Source organism: Delphinapterus leucas, chromosome 17, assembly GCF_059928025.1.
Source record: "Delphinapterus leucas isolate spDelLeu-1000000601 "Yukka" chromosome 17, BTC_Dleu_Yukka2, whole genome shotgun sequence".
Lineage (NCBI taxonomy): Eukaryota > Metazoa > Chordata > Mammalia > Artiodactyla > Monodontidae > Delphinapterus > Delphinapterus leucas.
In genome coordinates, this window is record NC_143145.1 from 84,725,984 (window position 1) to 84,748,468 (window position 22,485).

General features: G+C 39.7%; 1 protein-coding gene across 3 annotated transcripts in view; it reads right to left on the reverse strand.

The window, feature by feature from the left end:
• SNTG1 (syntrophin gamma 1) overlaps positions 1–22,485 on the reverse strand; it is a 460,796-nt gene that overhangs the window by 403,778 nt on the left and 34,533 nt on the right. The window lies entirely within an intron of this gene.

Sequence of the window (22,485 nt, forward strand, 5' to 3'; positions counted from 1 at the left end):
ACCCAAAAAGAACCCCATACACATTAGCATCACTTTCTTGATGGTGCCCTTAGACATACAAGTTTTTAATTTTGATGATGTCCAGTTTATCCCCCTTTTTTCTTTCAGTGTTTTTACTTCTGATGTCATATGTAAGGAACCATAGTCACGGAGGTTTACTCCTATGTCTTCTTGTGGGAGTTTTATTGCTTTAGCTCTTATATTTTAGGCTACAGTCCATTTTGAGTTGATTTTTGAGTATGTTAAGAGGCAGAGGTCCAAACTCATTCTTTGCATGTGGATATCCAGTTGTGTCAGAACCATTTATTAACAAGACTTTTCTCTCCCCATTGGGTGATCTTGACACTGTTGTTATAAATCAATTCAGCATAAACATGAAGATTTATTTCTGGACTCTCGATTATATTCCAGCGATCTATATGTCTATCCTTATGCCAATACTTCAACACCTTTATTACCGTAGCTTTGCAGTACGTTTTAAAATCAGGAAGGGTGAATCCTCCAACAATATTCTTTCTTAAAATTATTTTGACTGTTGTGAGTCATTGCCTTTTCATATGAATTTTACGAGCAGCATGCCAGTTTCTATAAAAAACTCGCTAGCATTTTTATGAGGTAACAATGAATCTGTAGATTAATGCAGGGAGTACTGCAATCTTAGTAAAGTTCAGTCTTGTGATTCATGAAAACTGGTTGTCCATTTATTTTAAAATACTTTAATTTCTTTCAAAAACTTTTGTGTTTTTCAGTATCTCATGTGCACATGAGAAAAATATCTTTTTTTTCTGTTAAGTGCTGTGTCCTATATATGTCTTCTAAGCCTAGTTGTTTTACAATGTTGTTCGTCTTCTATTTTATCATCCATATTCTGTCTAGTTGCTTTATCCACTACTGAAAATCTGTATTGAATCACCAACTAAGTTGTTGACTTATCTCTCTCTTTAATTCTTTCTATTTTTGCTTCATTTATTTTGAGGACTTAGTTTTAGGTGCATCTATGTTTATAACCATATATATTTCTCATTAATTAACACCCTTATTATTATAAAGTTTGTTTTTTGTCTCTAGTAACAACTTTGTCTTAAAATCAATTTTGTCTGATTTAGTCTTGCTCTCCCAGCCCCATATCAGTTAAACTTCGCATTGTATACTTTTCCAACCTTTTATTTTTCAACTTGTCTCTTTAAATGTAAAGTGTTTCTTCTATAAACAGCATATTGTTGGATCATATTTATTTTTTATCCATTTTGCTAATCTCTGCCTTTGGATTGAGCTGTTTAGTCATTCAAATTTAATATATTACTAACGTAGTATTTATAGTCATTTTGATACTTGCTTTCTATCAATACATGTCTTTTGTCTCTTTTCTTTACTCATCCATTCCTGCCTTTTTCTGCTTTTCAAGTAGATCTACTCTGGCATACATTTTAAATTTCCTTGTTGTTTCTTTTACTGTATTTTATTTTCAGTTGTATTATTATTGGGTGCCCTGGAGATGACAATTAACATTTCAGCTTAAAACAATGTAGTTCACACTAACAATAATTTAATTTAAATATCATATAAAATCTTCGCTCTAATATACTTCTGTTTCTTCCCCACTCATTCGTATTATCATACAAATTACATTGTTATACTTTAAAGGTCATCAAACTGTTTTATAATTACTGCTTTATGCAGTTATATTTACAGCAGATATGACGAAAAGTACAACCAAAAGTACATTTATACTGCTTTTCGTTACAACAGTGCACTGGTGCTTTTTCTTTGTATGCATTTGAGAAATCACCTACTGTCCTTTCATTTTAGCCTGAAGGGTTCACTTTAATATTTCATATAGGGCATGTCTGCTAGTCTCTCGATTTTTGGGTTTTTCTGCAAATGTTTTAATTTTTCCTTTGTTATTGAAGATGAGTTTAGCTGCATATAGAATTCTCAGTCAATAGCCTTTTTCTTCCAGCACTTTGAAAATGTCATCTTATGTCTTCTGGCTTCCGTGATTCCTGATGAGAAGTTAGCCATTAATCTTAGGTATCCCTTGTACATGTCATTTTTTAAGTGTCTAGGGGTAGATCCATTTGAGTTTATTCTACCTGGAAATTGTTGAGTATCTTTAGGGTGAAGCTAATATTTTTTTTATCCAATTTGGGAAATTATCAGCCATTGTTTTCTTCAAATATGTTTTCTGTTCGTTTCCCTTTCTCTTTTCCTTCTGTGTGTATTTGATCACACTGTATGTATGTGTATATATACACACACACATAAGCTTCACAGGGTCCCACACATCACTGAAGCTCTGTTCATTTTTATTCATTGCTTTTTCTTTCTGTTCCTCAAACTGCATCACCTCTACTGACCTATCCTTAAGGTCCCTGATTCTTTCTTCTGCTTGCTCAAATCTGTTGTCAAAGTCCTCCAGTGAATTTTGCATTTCAATTATTTTACTTTGCTATGCCAGAACTTCAATTCAGTTCTTTTTAAAATTATTTCTATTTATTTAGTGATATTTTTGAGTGAGACTTGTTTTATACTTTCCTGTAATTCTTTAGACATGATTTCCTTATGTCCTTTGAACATATTTATTAGGATTGACTTAAAGTCTCTTTCTACTAAGTCTCAAATCTTGGCTCCTTCATGGCATTTTTGTTGACTCCTTTCCTTCCCTTGTGCATACGGCATAATATTCTGTTCCTTTGCCTCATATTTTTTGTTGAAAATTAGATAGTTTATGTATTATAACTTCTCTAGTGTCACCCCACCAAGTCTCTTGTCACTGTTGTTATTTCACAACTCTCTTGAAAAAATACAGAATTTGTATTTCCTGAGGTCTGTGGCCACTGAGCTGTCTTCTAACATTGTCTTTTAAGTTCTTGTTACTATTTTAAAGTTTGGTTTCCGAGGAGGCACACCTTGGTCATTATAATTTACTGGTGAGCCAATGATTGGTTAGATTTCCGTAAGTGCCTTTCCAATATAGATCTTCCATTCCTGGGTGAGGGGGTCTGTGTGTGAGGACATACTTTCCAACTTTAGCCAGTTTACAAGAGAGCTGTACCTCTCACTTCCTGCTTGTGCAGAGCCTTGAGGTCAGCCCAAGGTCAGTGATGGGTGCCTTCTCCTTTCTCAGATATTTTCTGCACATTCACTCATCCTTTTAGATAAACAGGAATTGTCACAGTTTTTTTGATCCCTATCATGTTTCCCCAATAGAAACTGCAGCCTTAATTACCTACAGTATTACCAGACGTTTTCTATTGTTTCTGTAATAATAAGGGGTAGACTTTTTATTTTGCCCCTCACCCCAAGATGAGCTCTGAGTCAAATACTCTGAGATTTCCCAGGGAGCTGCAAATTTGGACAAAATATCAACTGTGATCTGAAGATAGCGCTTTAATGGAGTTCTACAAATGGTCACATCTCTCCATTGTCTGCCATGAGTTTGGCTTTCAGCTACTGTGTCACTGAGCTACTGTGTGTGTGTGCTGTGGAGGGGAGAATGGGAATAGCCTTATGTTAAGACAGCTCAGAGCCTGCTGTCATACTGTGGTTCAATATTTTCTCTTGGACAGAAGATCTTCAGTTCATTCTGTGGCCTTGGTTAATTGCCGAAGTTCTGAAATGGTTGATTTTCCTCATTTTGTCATATTTGTGTTGCTTTAGAGGAAAACTGAGTTCATTGAGGTCCTTACTCTGCAGTTCTGGAATTTGTTCCCCAGAGTAAACTTCTCAGGTTCCGAGTCTACCTCTCCCAGCATGAGTGCCTATAAAACCTTGGGCCCATGTTTATTTTTTCTCTTTGTAATTTCCCCAGGAAGATACGTTAAATATGTTTAAAGTTTTATAGAATTATATAAAAGTGCCATTAAAAAGAAACACCATTTTTACCTGATTTTTGTCCAATTACTTTCACAGAAAGCCCTATTGATACAATATGTATATATTCAGCCTCATCCTGAAGGTTATAGGTTTACTAAAGAGACATTTTACAAAGTCAAGAAGAAATCAATAAATTAAAGATTACAGGCAAACCTTCCACAAAGAATATGACTTGAGAAATGTGGAAGCAAATGAAATCTATGACATAGTTCTATTTTGCTTGTTCCTATTTTGAGAAAAAAGCCTTCTTAATCTTTGTAGTCTTCTACACATTCAGTGAATCACTCCATTAAAGAACAGTACTGGGCTTCCCTGGTGGCGCAGTGGTTGAGAGTCTGTCTGCTGATGCAGGGGACACGGGTTTGTGCCCTGGTCCGGGAAGATCCCGCATGCCACGGAGTGGCTGGGCCTGTGAGCCATGGCCGCTGAGCCTGCGCATCCGGAGCCTGTGCTCCGCAACGGGAGAGGCCACAGCAGTGAGAGGCCCGCGAACCGCAAAAAAAAAAAAAAGAAAAAAAAGAACAGTACTGTTTCTCTTCACCAAGATTAAATGCTCATAAGATTATAATATGATTATAATCATATAATACATGATTATAATTATAATATTAAAAAATATATAGGGGCAAAGTGCTTGGGCTTGTATTAAGCACGTCTTTTTATTCAGATGCTTTGCTATCTGGGCCCTGTTATCCTGGAAGGACTGTCCCTCCCAGGGCCAGCCAAGTCCCAGATGTAGTAGACACCTCACCCCCCACCTGTGAGTGCACCTTTCATATTGAAACAAACCAATCTTGAGCACACACTCGAACCACCTCCTCTGTGGCTCTTGCACTCCACGTCACCATCCATCTGCCCGAATAACCCCAGAGCCAGGTACCAGACAACTAGGGACAACCCTTCTGCCCCAGAGCCCACTGAAATATTCAAACCAGCCAGTCCTAAGCCTGCTTACCTGCTTCCCCTCCTCCTTCCCAGGAAAGCCCAAGAGAGACTCCTGCCCACTGCTGCCCCTCTCCTGCTGTTTCCTGGTGGAGCCTGGTGCCTCCTCGTGTGGCCCTCATGGAGTGGCGTGTCCTCAGCTCTTGGGAACGGAGAGTTACAAGCCATCTTCTCCACGGCATAGTCTCCTGACCTGTCAGCCTCCCCATACCTGAATAATAATACAACCTGCACTGTAAAACAGGGCCTAACCTCCCAGCAAGTTTAATAACCTGACTTCCCAACCTCAGAGTCACTGCAACAAGATGAGACAATAACAGATACATAACCTGTCTGAAATGTTAACGTCTGTACAAATGTGAGTGATTAATATTTATCAGGACCCTTCACTTTCCAGCGTTTTTGTGGTTCACACATTTTTTGCAGGCCTTGCCCAGTGTTGATTCTGGATATGGACAGAAGAGCGACAGTATTTTTTATGTGTGCCTCAGGACCAAATTTCGATACAGATCATTAAACAATCCATCCTCAACTCCCACACGCCATTAAAACACAGACAGTAAGACAAGCACAGCTGTCTTACTTACAAACACAGACAGTAAGACAAGCACTTTCCTGCAAGAAGACAGGCAAACAGAAAATGACATGCAGGCAACATCCATAGAAAAAGGCCAGTGTGTTCAAGATGTCTAAGCAGTAAAAACTGTTAAGTTAAAAAAAAGCACTTTTTTAGGTAGAATTAACATGTGTGTGGAAATAATCCATCTTTTGCCAACTTTATTTAACCTTCTTCCACAAATACATTAAATGTTGCTCTTACACGTAACCACCTGAATCCATCACATGCAAAGACTTACTTGCACAAGATGTTGTGGGCCACATGCATGTACATAACAAACAGGCAATGAGGATAATAAAGCATTTACTCTCAATTAAATACACTCAATTAAAAGTAATATATATACAAATTATCATGACAAAATATATGATCTCTTACTAAATATTGTCAATTGTTATCATCCTTGGAATGACTTTATTTTTATTTCTTTAACACTCATGATAACATGTAAGCCACACACTATATTTTCATTGTTCCCTAGTCGAGAGTGTAAACTTTCCTTTTTTGTTTTAAAGTGTAATAATTATGATTAACAGTATGAAAAAATAGATTTTAGACACTTACTAGGCTATATCTTTTGAATTATTCATATCCGAAAGAAACAACAGAAAATACATATATGACTCTACCTGGCATTTCAGTATATTTTCTGTTGCCAGAAATAAAACAAACAAATTAAATATAATTCAATCTGGTTCATGCAATAAAGGGGATTTATTAGCTCAAGTAAACAGCAAGTAAATGGGCAGGGAGTCTTCATGCGTGGTTTAATTCAGTGGAGCAATAACATCATAAAGATTCCAGTCTTTGTTCATTTCCTCTGCTTTGCATCATGTAACAGCAAGTTCATTCCAATGCCAGCTCCCCTTTTAGCTCCAAGTAGCTAAAGGGCTACTTGCTTTTACATCACCTACTTCTAAGGATGGAGGATTTCTTTTGGAAGTTATTTCAGGAGACTAAGGAAGCTTTTTATTTGTTTCTCTAAAGACTCCTGACATCCCTACACAGACACTATTGGACCACGTGGAGTCGAGTCACATGCCAATCACTACAACAGGAAGTGCTGCCGGTGGATGGGACGGCGGGACTGAGACACTGGTTCCTTTCTACAGTCAAGATGGGGTCCACTTCACTGAAAGGAAACGGGCTGTGTCGGGGTGGGGCAGTGAGGGAGCTTAACAAGGGAAGGGGAAGAGGCGGGGGTGTTAGATGGGAACGCACAGGATCCACGGCAGATGTGCACTCAGTACAGATCCTCTGCATCCTGACGAAAACCTTAACCTGATCTCAGTAACCGTGACTTGCCATCGTCACCCTGCTGAGTTTTAGGAAACCACCAGCCTTTGTTACAAATATTTAAAGTGACTATGTTTTCCAAATTTACTAGGAATTCCAGAATAAACATCCTTTGGAGCTTAGTAATTCCCAATTCATGCGAAGTTCGTTGATCTAATGGAGATAAACCCTTGGGACAGAAGGGAGGATAGAATTTAAGCAGCTGTATTACCACTGTTACAACCACTTCCGCTGTTATGCTAGAGCTCTGTGCGATTATCAAATCACTAATGGCGGGTGCATATTACTCTAATAAAATACCAGAAATTCAGGTTAAAGGACTTTAAATAATGTCCCTAGGACTACATGCTCCCAATATATACGCTGCTAACCACTACCGTAATGTGTACCCTTCTGCAAACGTGAAAATCAAACAGGAATAAAAGTTCTAAATAATTTTGAATCTTTGGCAAAATCTTGTATGTGGAGCAATAACCCTGTGTCAACCACGATGAAATTCACTTCCCCCGACTGTTCTGGACCAGGACCAGGCTCTGGGAATAGGATGGAGACGCCTGGACCCATGACTTAATTCTATGATGGTGCCAAGTGAGCAAGCAATTTTCATTTGGGCATTTTCCAGAAAGAAAATGGCCAAAGCCTTTTTATCCCCCTGGAGGCATTAGCACAATGTTCTAATATATGCAAGGATAGATCCTCTTGCAGAAAAAAAGGAAAATATCAAGTAATTCGGCAATAAAAACATCTATCTTCTAAATTGAATTTTCTTTTAAAAGGAAAAAATAAATTTTACACAATACTCTTGCTTTTTAATTAAAGGAAAACAAATAAATCTTTCCAAGGTAATTACATCAAAATTTTGAAATGCATTATTTTATCCTTGAACTCAAATTTTATATTTTAAATTAAATAAAATAGAAATTGTTTAGTACGGGTACTTAATGCAAAAATGGTAATTGCTGCTAGATTCCACGAAGATTTTCCTAAAGCATCTGTTTTTCCCATGAGACCACTGCAATTATTTGGGGGAAAAAGCATTAATATTTAAACTTCAGTAGTTAACATTTATATTTTATGTAATGAGAAGAAATTATTTCCTTGCCCTTTGCTTATTTTATATAAATAAATATAAAGTGTAATTACACTTTTTATATAACTGCCTTATTGATATAATTGATATACCATTAAATTCACCCTTGAAGAGTGTACAATGCAGTGGGCTTTAGTATATTCATACACTTGTGCAACCATCACCACAATCTAGTTTTAGAACATTATCATCACCCCAAAAGAAACCTTTGTACCTATATTAAGCAGTCACTCACCATCCCCCCATCCCACTAACCCGGGGCAAATACTAATCTACATTCTGTCTTTTAGGTTTGCCTATTCCTGGCATTTCATACAAATGTAATCATACAATATGTGATCTTTTGTAACAGCTTCTTCCGTGTAGTACAGCATCAGGTTTGTCGTGTTGTAGCAGGTATCAGAACGCCATTCCTCTTTACGGCTCTTCAATGTTCCATTATGTGAGTATCAACAGTTTGCTTATCCATTAATCTCTTGATGGATTTTTGGTTTGTTCCCACCTTTTGGTCATTGTAAATAATGCTGCTATAAACGTTTTGTACAAGTTCTTGTCTGAATATATGTTTTTATTTCTCTTGGGTATATACTCGGCTGTGGAATTTCTGGGTCATAGGATCACTTTCATTTTGTTATTATGACAAATAATGCTCAAATCTACCAAATTTGGAGGAGGTATTATATGTAATCTCTTAAAAAAGTTTAAGAATTGAAACCTGAACAAGGCTCACAGCAAACTGAGCCATTCCCCCAATACTCTTACATTTATTTACAAAACAAAGGGAAAAATTGTACTAAGATATTAAAATTATGTTCACGATTTTTTATTGAACTTAAATGACTGTTCATATTATAAAATATTGTATGTTTTTAGTTGAAAATACTCCAATCACCTTAGTGAGAAAGAGTCAATACTAAACTTTTCAGTCATTTTTTCTATTTCTTTAACAATTCCAAGAGTTTTTAGTTGGATGTACTCTTTTCACATTTACTAAAATTTTGACCATTTTTACTCCAACCACCAACAGAGGAATCTTCTCACTGAATCGTATTTCAAATTAACAAACTTTTATAGATCTGTGTATGTGTGGCAGGGGGTACAGAAAACCTTAAAAATAAAAATAAATTTCACCGATAACTTAGCTTTAGTCACACTGTACACAAGTATGAAACATTAGGAATATAGACAAATAAGGGATATCATCCATGTCTTCCAGAAGGTCACATTTTATCAATAGTTGAGGAGACAATACAAAGAAAAAAAGAAAGGAAAAAAGAAATGCAGTAGACTGTCTTCAGGGCTAAATAGTAATGATATTATGTTCCTATATTCAGAGGAGGACAAAAACATCTGAAGTTAGGTCTTTTTAAAAATATCTATTTTTGGGGACTTTGCTGGTGGTCCGGTGGTTAAGACTTCACCTTCCAATGCAGGGGGTGCAGGTTCGATCCCTGGTTGGGGAGCTAACATCCCACATGCCCCTTGGCCAAAAAACCAAAACATAAAACAGAAGCAATATTGTAACAAATTCAATAAAGACTTTAAAAATGGTCCACATCAAAAAAAAAATCTTTTAAAAAATATCTATTTTTTGATGCATCACTTTTCTAAATGATTTAATCTCATCACTTCAATTTGCACCTCTGTTTCTTCATAGTTTCCAGAGTGTTATTCAGTTAACAGAATTTTTCAATATAATAAAATGTCTAGAGCTGGAGGTGCCAAACACATGACAAGCATGACAAGAAATGAGGTGCCAGCTGGAAGGAGCGCCAAACCTCAGTTCTTGGCCTGAAGCATGGCTTCACTGCGTGTGTCACCTTTGGCAGGCACTTAATGCCTCTGAGCTGAGTGTTCTTATCACACAGCAGGGTTCAGGTCCTCGCCTTCTTCACATAGGGGTTTATAAATCGAATAAACTGATACTTGTGAAATGCCTTTGTTAACTGTAACTTCTGTTGCAAGCAGCTGTTTAACCTTCAACAAACCACCTGCTTTGGCACAGGACGCTGCTTCTCGACATTGACAGGGAGGCTGTCCCCATCCTTCTACAAGCTGTAATCCGTTCACAATTTAGACCAGAGCCTTCCCCTGGTTTTACAGCTCTCTCACTTACATTCTGTTCTGAACATGCCAAAGGAGGCCTGTCTTGTGCCCACAGAGCCTGAGAGCTGTTGGTGCCAGCAGTAATGGTGAGCCAGAGGCATCAACTAAATTAGATGATAAGGTGTCTGGAAAGAAAATGAAAGGAAAAAAAAAAAAAAACAACTTTGACAACTGTATTACTTGGCAACTATGCTCTGATGCTTTCAAAGGGCCAAAAGTTCGGACATGGTGAAATAGTTCTCCTTCAATCAGCTAAAATAAACAAATTTGTATGCCACCACCGCGAAGGATAACCTCTTTTCCAAATCTACAGCAGACTAACAGGAATGGAATGAAGTACATTAAATAACTAGCAGGATGCAGTTATTTCTATGTTTATAAAGCACAACCTCTGGTCTCTCGTACATTTATGTGACACCAGGGGCAGGAAAGAGCAAAAGCTTGGTTTACTGGAGCCAAGGCGAATATGTGATGTTGCTCACAAGAAGCAGCACAGAGTCTGTGACATTTGCATTATGGGCTAGCATTGCTCAGGTCAGGCTCAACACTGAAGCTTCTTTCTTTTCACAAAAATGTAAGGCTACCCGTGATGTCACAGATGAGCAGGCATTTGGAGGGATGAAGAAGGACGTGCAGAGCTAAAACACAATATGAGAAACAGAAGAACATTCCAGGATAACAGGAAGAAGCAGGCGTGTTCCAAGCGCGCACAAACTCTTTCAGCATTTCTGTTGTTTAAAAACTTGGAAGAATTGGAATTGATAGAGTTTTAGGAATATAGTTGATGACGCCTGGGCTTAACATCTGAACTGGGAATAATGGCAGTGAGAAAAAGGCTGAAAACTCTTCGCTGTAGATATTAAAAGCCCAGGTCTAAGCAATCAATCACTTCAACACAAATGGCAAAAGGCAAGAACAGAAGCAGACCTTGGAGCTTGAAATGTGAAAACAGGGCGTCTGGATGGCTTGGCACAGTGCTAGTGATTATGGCCAGCAGTAAATGGATTCTGATATGTTTAAATGCATGAGGAGACTTTCTCCCGGCCGTAACAGGCTACGGTTTCACTTGCCTTGCAGTGAAGAATAATTAGATGTTAACACCACCTACAATTAATTGATCAATTCAACAGTATTTAAGGCAGGAACTAATCTGGGCACTGGGGATACAGCAGGGAACAAAATAGGGGGAAAAGTCACTCTAGTTCTTTTGGAGCATATATCCTACTGGGAGAGGCAAATAAAATGATTTAGTGTATGTAGTACGCCAGCTGATGACAAGTGCTATGGAGAAAAAGCAGAAAATGGGACTAGGAAGCAGGGGCACAGTACTGGGGGCAAGTGCTCATCTCAGAGAAGAGGCAGGGAAGGCCTGGCTGTGAGGGCACATTGGAGCCAGTCCTGGAGGGGCCATGCAAACATCTGAGGAAAGGGTGTTCAGGTGGACAGAACAGCAGTACAGGCCATGTGTGAAGAGCAGGCCCCTGTGGCTCTGGAGAAGGGGTCATGGGCTGGGCTGCAGCTCTGCTCAAAGGCAGTAGGCTGAGCAGTCAGACTCATCACAGGCCATTGGGAGAGTTGGGTAGAAAGTCACCAAGAGATATTGATCAGACGTGACTGGAGTTTATTTTAATAAGTTCACTTTGGTTATTGTGTTGACAACAGAGTGGAAAGGGGTGGCCAAAGACAGAGACAAAAACCCCGTCCGGAGCCAGAATTATAATCCAGGCAGATGAAATAGTAACAGCAGAGGTAGTGTGACATGGTTGGATTCTGATATGTTTTGAGAGAAGAGATGCTCTCTCAGTGGAGTAAATGAAAAATGGGAGAGAGAAGAAAGATTTTGGCTCCAACAAGTGGAAAGCTGGACACAATTTTTTTTAATGCAAAAGAGAAGTTTTGAAAGGAACAATCAAGAATAAGGTTTGGGGCTTCCCTGGTGGCGCAGTGGTTGGGAGTCCGCCTGCCGATGCAGGGGACATGGGTTTGTGCCCCGGTCTGGGAAGATCCCACATGCCGCGGAGCGGCTGGGCCCGTGAGCCATGGCCGCTGAGCCTGCGCGTCCGGAGCCTGTGCTCCGCAACGGGAGAGGCCGCAACAGTGAGAGGCCTGCGTAACACAAAATAAATAAATAAATAAATAAGGTTTGGACATCTTAATTTTAGTACGGTTTTTGGGCATCCAAAGAGCTAGGTTGAGCTGTATCTATATGAAGCTGGATTTAGGGCCAATATCTTGAGTGAAGATGCAAATTTCACAGTTAGTGTAGTTTTTCAAGACATGAAACTGGATGAAATAAGAGATGTCCAAGGATTGACCCCCAGGACTCTCCAAGATGTCAAGATCAAAAAGCAAAGAAGGAACTCCTCTCCTCCAAAAATCTAAGGAAGAGTAACTAGTGAGACTGGAGGAAAGCTACACTCCTCTTTTTTCTGGAAGTCGAGTGATAGAATATTTCCAGGTGAGGATACGAGCGACTGTAACAAGTCTGCTAACACTTGCCTCACTGACACCCACCAGGATGAGCACTAAGAACTGGTTATGGTTTTGACAACACAAATCTCAGTGTTGACACTGGAATGTTTCGGTAACGAGGTGAGGGAGACACATGACTCGAGTGGGTTCATAATGACACGGGAGTGGGAAAGAATTGGAGACAGGAAGCAGAGGAATAAAGTGGTCGTTCAAGAAAATCAAGAAAGTTAAATTTTTTGGTGGAAAAAATTGTCTATGTGCTCACGGGGATAAAGGATAAACCATGGAGATGAGGATGCCGTGGACAGAGGGAAGAATTGCTGGGGTGATGCCCTTGAATAGGGCAGAGAGATGATATAAGTTACATTATGTAATATTATATATAGAATTAGGTTTAAAACATGTAGAGTTCTCATTCCACAGTGCTAGCTTATATAGAGAACAGCTTCACGGACTCACATATTTGCCTGGTTCAAGTAAATCCAAGTTCAATTTTATATTCTCAAGTGATAAACTGAGTAAGTAGCTCACAGAATATTACTATTATAAAGGCTAATTATATTTTAGATGTGCCACTCGTTACACATACGGTGGATAAAATAAGTATATTAAATAAAACTATTTTAGCATTGCCAGTCTAAAAAGTATGCAATACTGACTTCCATCTTCAGATTTAGACCAGAAAGAAAGAAACTTTCCTAAGTCCCCTATAAATATCAAGGTGCTAGATATTAAAAGTTTGAGGGTTATGAGAAATGATGGTTATTCAAACTATGCCCGTACTCATAGTATTCAGTAGTGAAAGCACTGACAGTAGATCAAGATCATTTCCGGGGGCAAATTCTAATAAACATTTTGATTATCATTAGGTCATTTCTTCAAATAATTGTATTTTTTGAATGGTTAGTATTTTAAGAAATACTGTGTTCTATTTATTTATAGGGGTTTTATTGTTTTAGAAAGTGTATTCTGTATTTTAAGTGTGTCCTTACTTCCAAGCTTTGGAGTAACAAAATCATTCCCTCCGACATGTAATGTGAGGCTCGTAGATAAAATTAGAACAGAAGGAACAGGAGAGGACAAGGACATGAGAACGAAGCTCTTTCTTTTGAGGATGTTTCAGCAAATAGCGGGGAGGGAAAAGAACACATACAGCTTCTCTTTACCAGTTCACCTTGATACATTTATACAAGAATAATGAGCAGCAAAAACCTCATTTCCAAGATTTTTAACACTGCGGGTAATTTGGCATGTTCCTATTCCCTTGAAAAATCTTATCACTTGGAGGAAATAAAGCAGCTGTTGTAAATAGTAACTACAACCTTCTATTTTATTTAGTCTTATGAGTAAATTTGGGGAAATAAGATGAAATAAATGAAAAGGGCTAAGTGGCTTGTTTTCTAAATTGGCAAAACAAAAGAATGCAAATTTGAACATTAAGCTGAATAGTATATATTTTTCCAGGGTTCGGTTACTCTTTTGAATTTCTAAAGCCTTTTTTCTCTTCAAATTTAGAGTTGACACATTTTCCCTGTAGTTATACACTCTGACTGTCAGAGTGAATTTGTAGATTCAGCGGAACTCAGACAATGTTTAAGTTTAAAGGAATGGGCATTCAGGTCTAGAAAAGCGTTGAAACTCTAGGGCAGGAGCGCCTTCACCATCTACTACGAAGACGCTGAATAAGGGCGTTCACGGAGCAGAGGAAAGTGACGGGCTGCTGGATGAGGCAGTAAGTGAGGCCTGAGCCCACAGGCCCAGCCGCGAGCTTTGAGGACACAGCAGCAGAGGCCGTTCGAGAGATGGTCCTTATCCAGCACAGACCACAGACGATGGCATCTCTTTTGTCGGTATCCCAAACATTTTTGCTACAGTATTCTTTTATACTGACCAGACAGCGCGTCTGTGTTGGGTGAGGGGGAAACTCGGACGGATAAATGTGCAAAACCCCTGAACTGTTGAAGGCTACTGGAGAAAAGTCACAGGGCTGCGCGCTGACGCCACCATTGTTTTATGGTTTCCAAACTCAGCTGGGTTCTCAAACTCTGCCCACCAATCCTTCTGCATCAATATTGTCTCCAGTCCTCAGCAGGGGTATCTTCCGATTTCTCCATTCTTCTTAAAGTTATAACCCTGTGGCCATATTTATTCTCAGAAAATAATCTTACTTCCCATTTTCCTTTAAAAAAGCCATCTAAAAGTAATATCCTTACTATTTACCCCAAATCCAACAAATACGTAGGGAGCTGCGTCCATCTTTTCTTTTCAAATTTTCTGTTTTACACTATATTGAGTGGCCTTGTTTAATTCAAAATCAAACTCTTCATCAGACTTTGCATTTTTCTACTCTGGAATTTTTGAAATCTCATCAATCAATCATTTCCATTGCTCTTATTTCATTCATATCTCCCTTTCTCAATCTCTGGATTCTCTCATCTTAAAACAAAAACCAAGTACAAACCATCTTACTATTGGACCTCAATATTCATATTTAAATGATGAGGTGATATTGCTAGGCAATTACTATATTTTTTTCCAGCACTTACATCTACTAGTTAAAAGATCTACAAGGCTTTGAGGTAAGAAAGTATCCTTTACCGCTTCTTAAGATCTGGGATGATTCTAAAGGAAATCAAGAAGTGTCCATTATTATCTCTAATAAACTATCTTTGACTTCTCCTCTAACCCACTCAAGTGTCTTGCACTCCTGACTTTTCTATCATAAACCCTGTCATCTTTCATCTCATTACAATGAAGTGTTCTCTAGGTTCAGAGGGAAAAAATGGGTATTACTATTAAAAAATAGGGGGATTATATTAGATAAGCTTTAACAGTTTTTCAACTTTGAAATAATGTTATTTCATTAGATTATCTTAATTCAATGCACAGCTCTTTATAATGTTCCTTAGTAAGAAAAATGATCTTGAGAATTATACCTAATATTAGATGGACAGTAGAAAAGAATTTATTTTTTCACATCTCATTTATACCATGTAAATACAGTATACCATGAAAAAATAATTTTTATTTGTATATGCATATGCTTACATATATATGTAGATACCTCTATATCTATCTATCCACACATCCATAACAATTTAAAGCACTGAAAAGGGCATGTAGTAAAATTCAGTAAAGTACAGATGGTATGATGAATATCCTGGGGAACTAGAATCCTATGTTTTTACAGGGAGAGAGTAGAAAAGAGTACGGAAGGAGAAGTTTCCCTGCATGTTTACATGTATAAGAAATCAAAGTTGTTTTCAATAGGAATATGATGGTTCATCTGACATTTTACCCATTTGCTAACCAACACCGCCCTTTCTTCAACACAGAGCCCACAGAAAAGTGTTATCCTCACCTTAGGATGAAAAGACCTTCACATATTCATCCATAAAGATGTAATAATTGTAAATGCATACATACATACATGTAAGCATACATAAAATGGCTAGTTTTTTCTTCACAAAGGAAGAGATTTAGAGCATATAAAATGTACATGTGGATAACATATTCCTGTAGAAATTACTCTGCTTTCGAGTTTCCAATGTCGATATGTATTTAAGGTCTAGCCAAGAAAGCGAATGCAAAAATCACAACATAAATACCACTGCTGGCATTCACAAAAGGCTGATTTTAGCATTTCTGTGGGGGTTTTATTTACTAAGAATAAATTTTTAGCATTACATTTTGAATTACGTCTGTAAATTAATGGTTAAGTTAATACATAAAACCTAATTGTTCTCAAGAGGTCTATTTAAAGGTGAAATCCACTTTTACCCTACAGGGACAGTAAAGTGTTTGAATCAGGACTGATAGTACTTAGTATTTAGAATTCCACCTTTCTTCTGATGTCAGGCAGTATCATGAAACCCAATTTAAAGTTTCTTCCAACACTTCCCATTGGTCAGTGCAAACATGTGGGAGTTTGTTTCCAGTTAACTAGTTTTCTAAGGCTCTCTGTGTGCACTTAGGACTTTTACCCATCAAGTTTTCCTTTACTATTAGGCACCTCAAGTAATGCTAAAAGTTAACATGCTTCAAACCTAGTATTGTGGAAATCTGTGTAAAAAAAATCCCATGTAATAAAATGTTGGCTTTCAAGCTATATTTGAAGTAAAAACTCTCTTTCTCCAAAAAATATGTTGTGATATTATGATTTATAAGAAGAAATATATATTTGATCTTTGCCCCCTTTTCTGGCTCAGAGCTCCTAAAACCCTTGTAAATTCTTAAGTGATAAGAGCAATAAAGGTGTCTCGATATTCATAATAAACCCCCTCAACCACACCGGAGTTTATGTCAATGGATCACTTTTGGACAGCACCTGAGGATGGGACTGGTTGCCAGGGGAATCAACCATGTGACTAGATGGTTGGAATTTCCAGTCCCACCCCACTGACCTCCCGGGAGGTCAATCACCAATGGCCAGTTATTTAACAATCAGGCTTATGTAATTAAACCTCCATAAACATTCTGAAGGACAAGGTTCAGAGGACCAGGTCGATGAACCGGTGGTGGTGATTCTGGGAGAGTGTGATGCCCAGACAGCACGGAAGTTCCGTGCCCCAACCTACTTCTTTGCCCTGTGCATCTCTTCCATCTGGGTGTTCCTGAGTTACACCCTTTTAATAAACAGGTAACCTGGTATGTAAACCGGTTTCCTGAGTCCTGTGAGCAGTTCTAGCAAATTAGTTTAACCCAAGGAGGGGGTTATGAAAACCCCTGATTTGTAGCCAGTTGGTCAGAGGCACGGGTGACAACCTGCACTTGCGATCAGCGTCTGAAGTGGGGCGTCTTGTGGAGCTGAGCCCTCTGCCTGTGGGATCTGTCACTCTCCAGGTAGACAGTGTCAGAATTGAAGTAAATTCGTGGGATACCCGGTCAGTGCCCACTGAGAGTTGGAGAATTGCTTGGTGGTGTGGAAAAAACACAGTGCAATTAGTTGCAGAATTGGAGTATGTCAAATCCTAACAGGTAAAATCACTAAAAGTCAAGATGCTGTGGTGGGTTTGCTGATGCTGAGCGTAGGGTCATTGTCGTCCTTCCTCCTTTCAGCTCGCTTGCCTCTTCCACCTACATGCCCTGATCTGTACTACAACATGACACCATTTCTGAAAATTCCTTATTTTCTTACATTCATAGTTTGAAAACCATTACAATAATGGCATTTGAAAGTTCTCCTCCTTAGGGACTTCCCTGGTGGTCCAGCGGTAAAGAATCTGCCTTACGGTGCAGGGGATGTGGGTTCGATCCCCGGTCAGGGAACTAAGATCCCACATGCTGTGGGGCAACTAAGCCCGTGCACCACAACTACAGAGCCCACACGCTCTAGAGCCTGTGTGCCACAACTAGAGAGAAGCCCATGCACCACAATGAAAAGCCCGTGCATCGCAGTGAAAGATCCCGCGGGCTGCAACTAAGACCCAATGAAGCCAAAAATAAATAAATAATAAATCTTTAAAAAAAGAAATTACAAAAAGAAAGTTCTCCTCCTTAAACATTTGGAAATCTACAGTAGGTAACTCCATGAGTACAGGTACTGTATGTACAAGTTTTAGGGCTGTTCACATCTTGTTCCGGCCATGGACTGCATGCTGTAAGGGGGCATGGTAGGAGGTATAATATTAGACAGGTGTAGTAGGAGAAAAAATTTCCACATTCCTTATTTACCAATATCAACTAAGGCCAAATGGAATTATTTCAGGTAGAAATTTGGGGCTAACCTTGAATTTTAATCCCCAATGTGTTATAGAAGTCTTTTCTTATCCATTTCTAATGTGCAGGTGTTTTTATCATTTAATTTGGGCTGTTTTGAGTATACACTGTACCCAAAACCCTGTTCTGATGAAAGCTTCTATGCAGAAAATTGTTAAAAGTCATTAATTATGCACAGTGCCAATGATCTGCTCCATGTAATGCATCCAGCTTAACCACAGCTGATTTAATCGAGGATCAGAATTTTGCTTATATTTTGGGGGGATCTGCCATGTTCTGAATGTATGTTTCCCCTCAAAATTCATATGTTGAAATCCTACTGCCCAGTGTGATGGCATTAGGATGTGATGAGATCATGAGGGAGGAGCCCCCATGAATGGGATTAGTGCCCTTATAAAAGGGGCCTGAGACATCCCTGGCCCATTCTGCCATGTGAGGACACAGTGAGAAGCTAGCTGTCTGAAACTGTGAAGAGGGTCTTCTCCAGACTCTGACCATGCTGGCATCCTGGTCTTGGACTTCCAGCCTCCAGAACTATGAGAAGCAAATTTCCATTGTTTATAAGCCTCCCAGTGTATGACCCTTGACCCCATCACTCTATACAGGTTGAAACTGCAACTTTTATGAAATGCTCTTTAATATTTCAACAATAGTTTTGTGCTGCGTTTGTTTTAAGAAACAAGCTAACTCTGCCTACTTCAAGACTTCACAAGATTTAAAAATACTGTACTATTGGGCCAGTTAACAGAGATGCAAAAAGTACTTTTTGTAGAGATTTACCTTTAATTAAAAAGAAAAAAAAGGTAAATGAACTACAGTCCACGTAAAGCTAAATTCCCGTTCTATCTGATAAAGGAAACTGAAGAAAGGTTTTCAAGAACAGGAGTGGAAAGATGCTTTGAAGGAATAAATGAAACATTAAAATCAGGGTTGATCCATTTGAAAAAAAAGTGGAACAAAACAATCACCACTGTTTCCTCTTTGATTCAACGTCTAGATCCTGACAACGTCCACAGACAAGTGGGAGGCGAGGAGTGTCATTTAGGAAAACATCAGCATTTTCTCCACTTATACCATAGTTTAAGTGTTTACACAGTTTCCTTCAGTTACAAACATTTAGTCTTTTACTAAGTTTTACTGCTTAAGAATGTAACATTATCAAAGCAACTCACCTTTCCTGAGAGTCCCCCAGCCAAAATTTCTAATGGTATTTATTGTGTGGGAAATTTGCCATTTCATTAATGAAATCAGCTACACAGAAATTCTTAAAGTTGTACAACAGTTAGCATGGTAACCTTGTCCTATTACAAAGTGTCAGTTCTTCAATTTACTTCCCTTGGAATTTAGTGACAGTTTTGAAGAAAAAAAAAAAGGAACAAAACACAGTAATTTAGCAAGATAAGTTACACATTAAGGTTTAAGACATTAGGGAAAAGTTTATCGCTCAAGTCGTTCACTGAATGTTATAGGAAATAATTTACATTTGACCTCCCTCCAATCCAAGAAAACTACACTGTTTAGAAATAATAAAACAAAAGTTGGTCACAGCATGGGTTATATTTTTAAATGTTTGTGCTTTATTCTAAATCAATTTGTTTTAAAATCCACGGCTTGGAAGCTAAAATGCCCCCAAAGGAAACCAGTGGTGTGGAGTCAGAGAAAAGTGGGTTGGAAGGGAATAGGACAGAACTGCCCTCCCAGTGACACAGGGAATCTGCACAAGCCCAAAGCATGTCCCAGCAGGGCCTCAGGGCAACAGCCCACCCCATTCAACTCACTGTCGTCAAATCTCCTCATGAATAAAACTGAAGTAGAGGACTTCCCTGGTGGCACAGTGGTTAGGAATCTGCCTGCCAATGCAGGGGACACGGGTTCGAGCCCTGGTCCAGGAAGACCCCACATGCCGCGGAGCAATGAAGCCCGTGAGCCACAACTACTGAGCCTGCGCTCTACAGCCCGCGAGCCACAACTACTGAGCCCGCGTGCTGCAACTACTGAAGCTCGCGCACCTAGAGCCCGTGCTCCACAACGAGAAGCCACCGCAATAAGAAGGCTGCGCAACACAACAAAGAGTAGCCCCCATCACTGCAACTAGAGAAAGCCCACACGCAGCAATGAAGACCTAATGCAGCCCAAAATAAAAATTAATTAATTAAAAAAAAAACTGCACTAAAGTTCCAAGTCTCAAGTGGAGCAGAGTTCTCTGCACACTGTGGAGGGGGGTAAAGGACTGCAAGTCTGATAACTGGTTTCCTGCTACACTGCTCTCCTGCAAACCTTCTAAAAGCACCAGGACACAGACAACCTGTGCTGGAGCCTCGGTGGTTTCTTCTACAATGAGAAGGTTTGTGTCTCCCTCAGCAGATGGGTTTGTGTCAGAAAGGCACAAACAGTAAGTTACTGGCCACTTAGCACCATCGTGACCCCCTTTATCTCTCACATGCTACTTCACCTACTTATTCAAGTTCATGTACCTCATACATTTCTCAATAATACAAGGCCAATAAGATTAATTATAAAGTATTTAGAGATTCAAAAAGAAAATAAAGGATTCCTTAAATATATAACATGCATATTCCTTGTATCAAATGTCTGAATTTAGTCTTTTTATTGAACTCAGAATAAACAATAAATTAGGAATTTGGGATTGACATATATAAAATAGATAAACAACAAGGACCTACTGTATAGCACAGGGAACTCTACTCAATGTCTTGTATAAGGGAAAAGAATCTGAAAAAGAATATGTATATATGTATATGTATAACTGAGTCACTGTGCTGTACACCTGATACTAACACAACACTGTATATCAACTAAACTTCACTAAAAATAAATACTAGTGAATACAAATATTTTAAAAGGAATAAACAATACCGTACACGTGAGTCACATTAAATGTACGATTTTAGAAAAACAAAAAAATAAATGTATGATTTTACAAAAAGGTTATTTGAACTTTTAATTACAAATTATCTGACCTTTACACCTGATGTTTCCACAGCTATCTCCTTAACAGAGACTAATCAGAAAACTTCTGTGTTAAAATTTTCCCTTGTCAGTTGGGGTTAAGTTTCCATAAAGTATAATTACCCGTCAAGGACAAGCTGCCAGGCACCAAAGTGACTGCGGGAGTGTGGAGAGACTGGACGGTTCACGGGCCCGAACCCGCGGGTATAAACGCTCCTCTCCCCGAGGCATCTCCTCGGGGAAGCGTGAGAAGAGCCAGTATTTATGGAGGTTCAAGTCTTACCTAAACAGCTTTTGAGCCTTTGAAAAACCGCATTAAAGCGGAGAGCACACTATTAAGGGCCTTTTATTTAGAAATTAATACCTTCCCAACTTACTTGGACGGAGTTACACGGACTGAACCACATCTCCTGCCTCTTGTAGTTTAATCCTGACCCTGGGGTGTTAATCACTGGACATAAATGTGACCCAATATGCGTCCATTTGATGCTGTTTCTCAAATAAAACCAGACGGGACATAATGTAGACCAGACGGAGTCATCTGTTTCCTCCAGGTCAGTAGGAGGGAAGGGAAAATTCCAGCCCTTTGTCACGTGCCTGTCATTTGATATGTATGAACACACACGCTGTTTATTACATATTACATATAAATGTATATCACACATGCAGTGTGCATGCGTCCGCACGGTTATAAATGCACAGTGGTTATTATACGTGTACACACGTATCACCCACGCGGCGTGCGCGCCTCCACATGGCTAGCAACGCACGCTGATTATACGTTACGTGTACACACGCATCACCCACGCAGCGTGTGCGCGCGTCTACGCGGCTGTAACCCCGCGTCCTTCCCGCCCTCGCATCTCCCGCGCGGCTCCCTTTCCGGGGACGGGACGCCCTGGGATCGCGGCCCCACCCGCTGGGACCCGGAACTCGCCCCAGGACTTCCCTAGTGAAACCAGCGTTTTCTAAAGAAGCACTTACATTCTCCCGGTTACTGCGCTTCACAGACACACAGCTGCGGAGAAGCAGGAGCCCCGCGCCGGCGCCAGCAGCGCAAACCCGACCCGTCGACGCGGCCCCGCCCCGCCCCGGCCCACCGCCTCCCGGGTCCCCGCGTCTCCCGACGTCAGCGCCGCCGAGGACTTCAGGGACGCTGATCCCCGCAAAGCCCGAGGGCACAAGGGTTGGTTCTGTACAAACGCACGTAGTTTCTTCACGGGAAGCAGAGGAGAGCCGGGCGGCTGGAAGGACGAGGGACACGTCACAGGACCCGTGAGACGCGCACACACGCACCGAGCGCGCTTCTGTCAGTGACGGGAAGTCCCCGCGGCCGGGACAGCCGGCGCCGCCGCCCGCGACGCCCGGACCCGCGAGACGGAACGCGACCACCTAC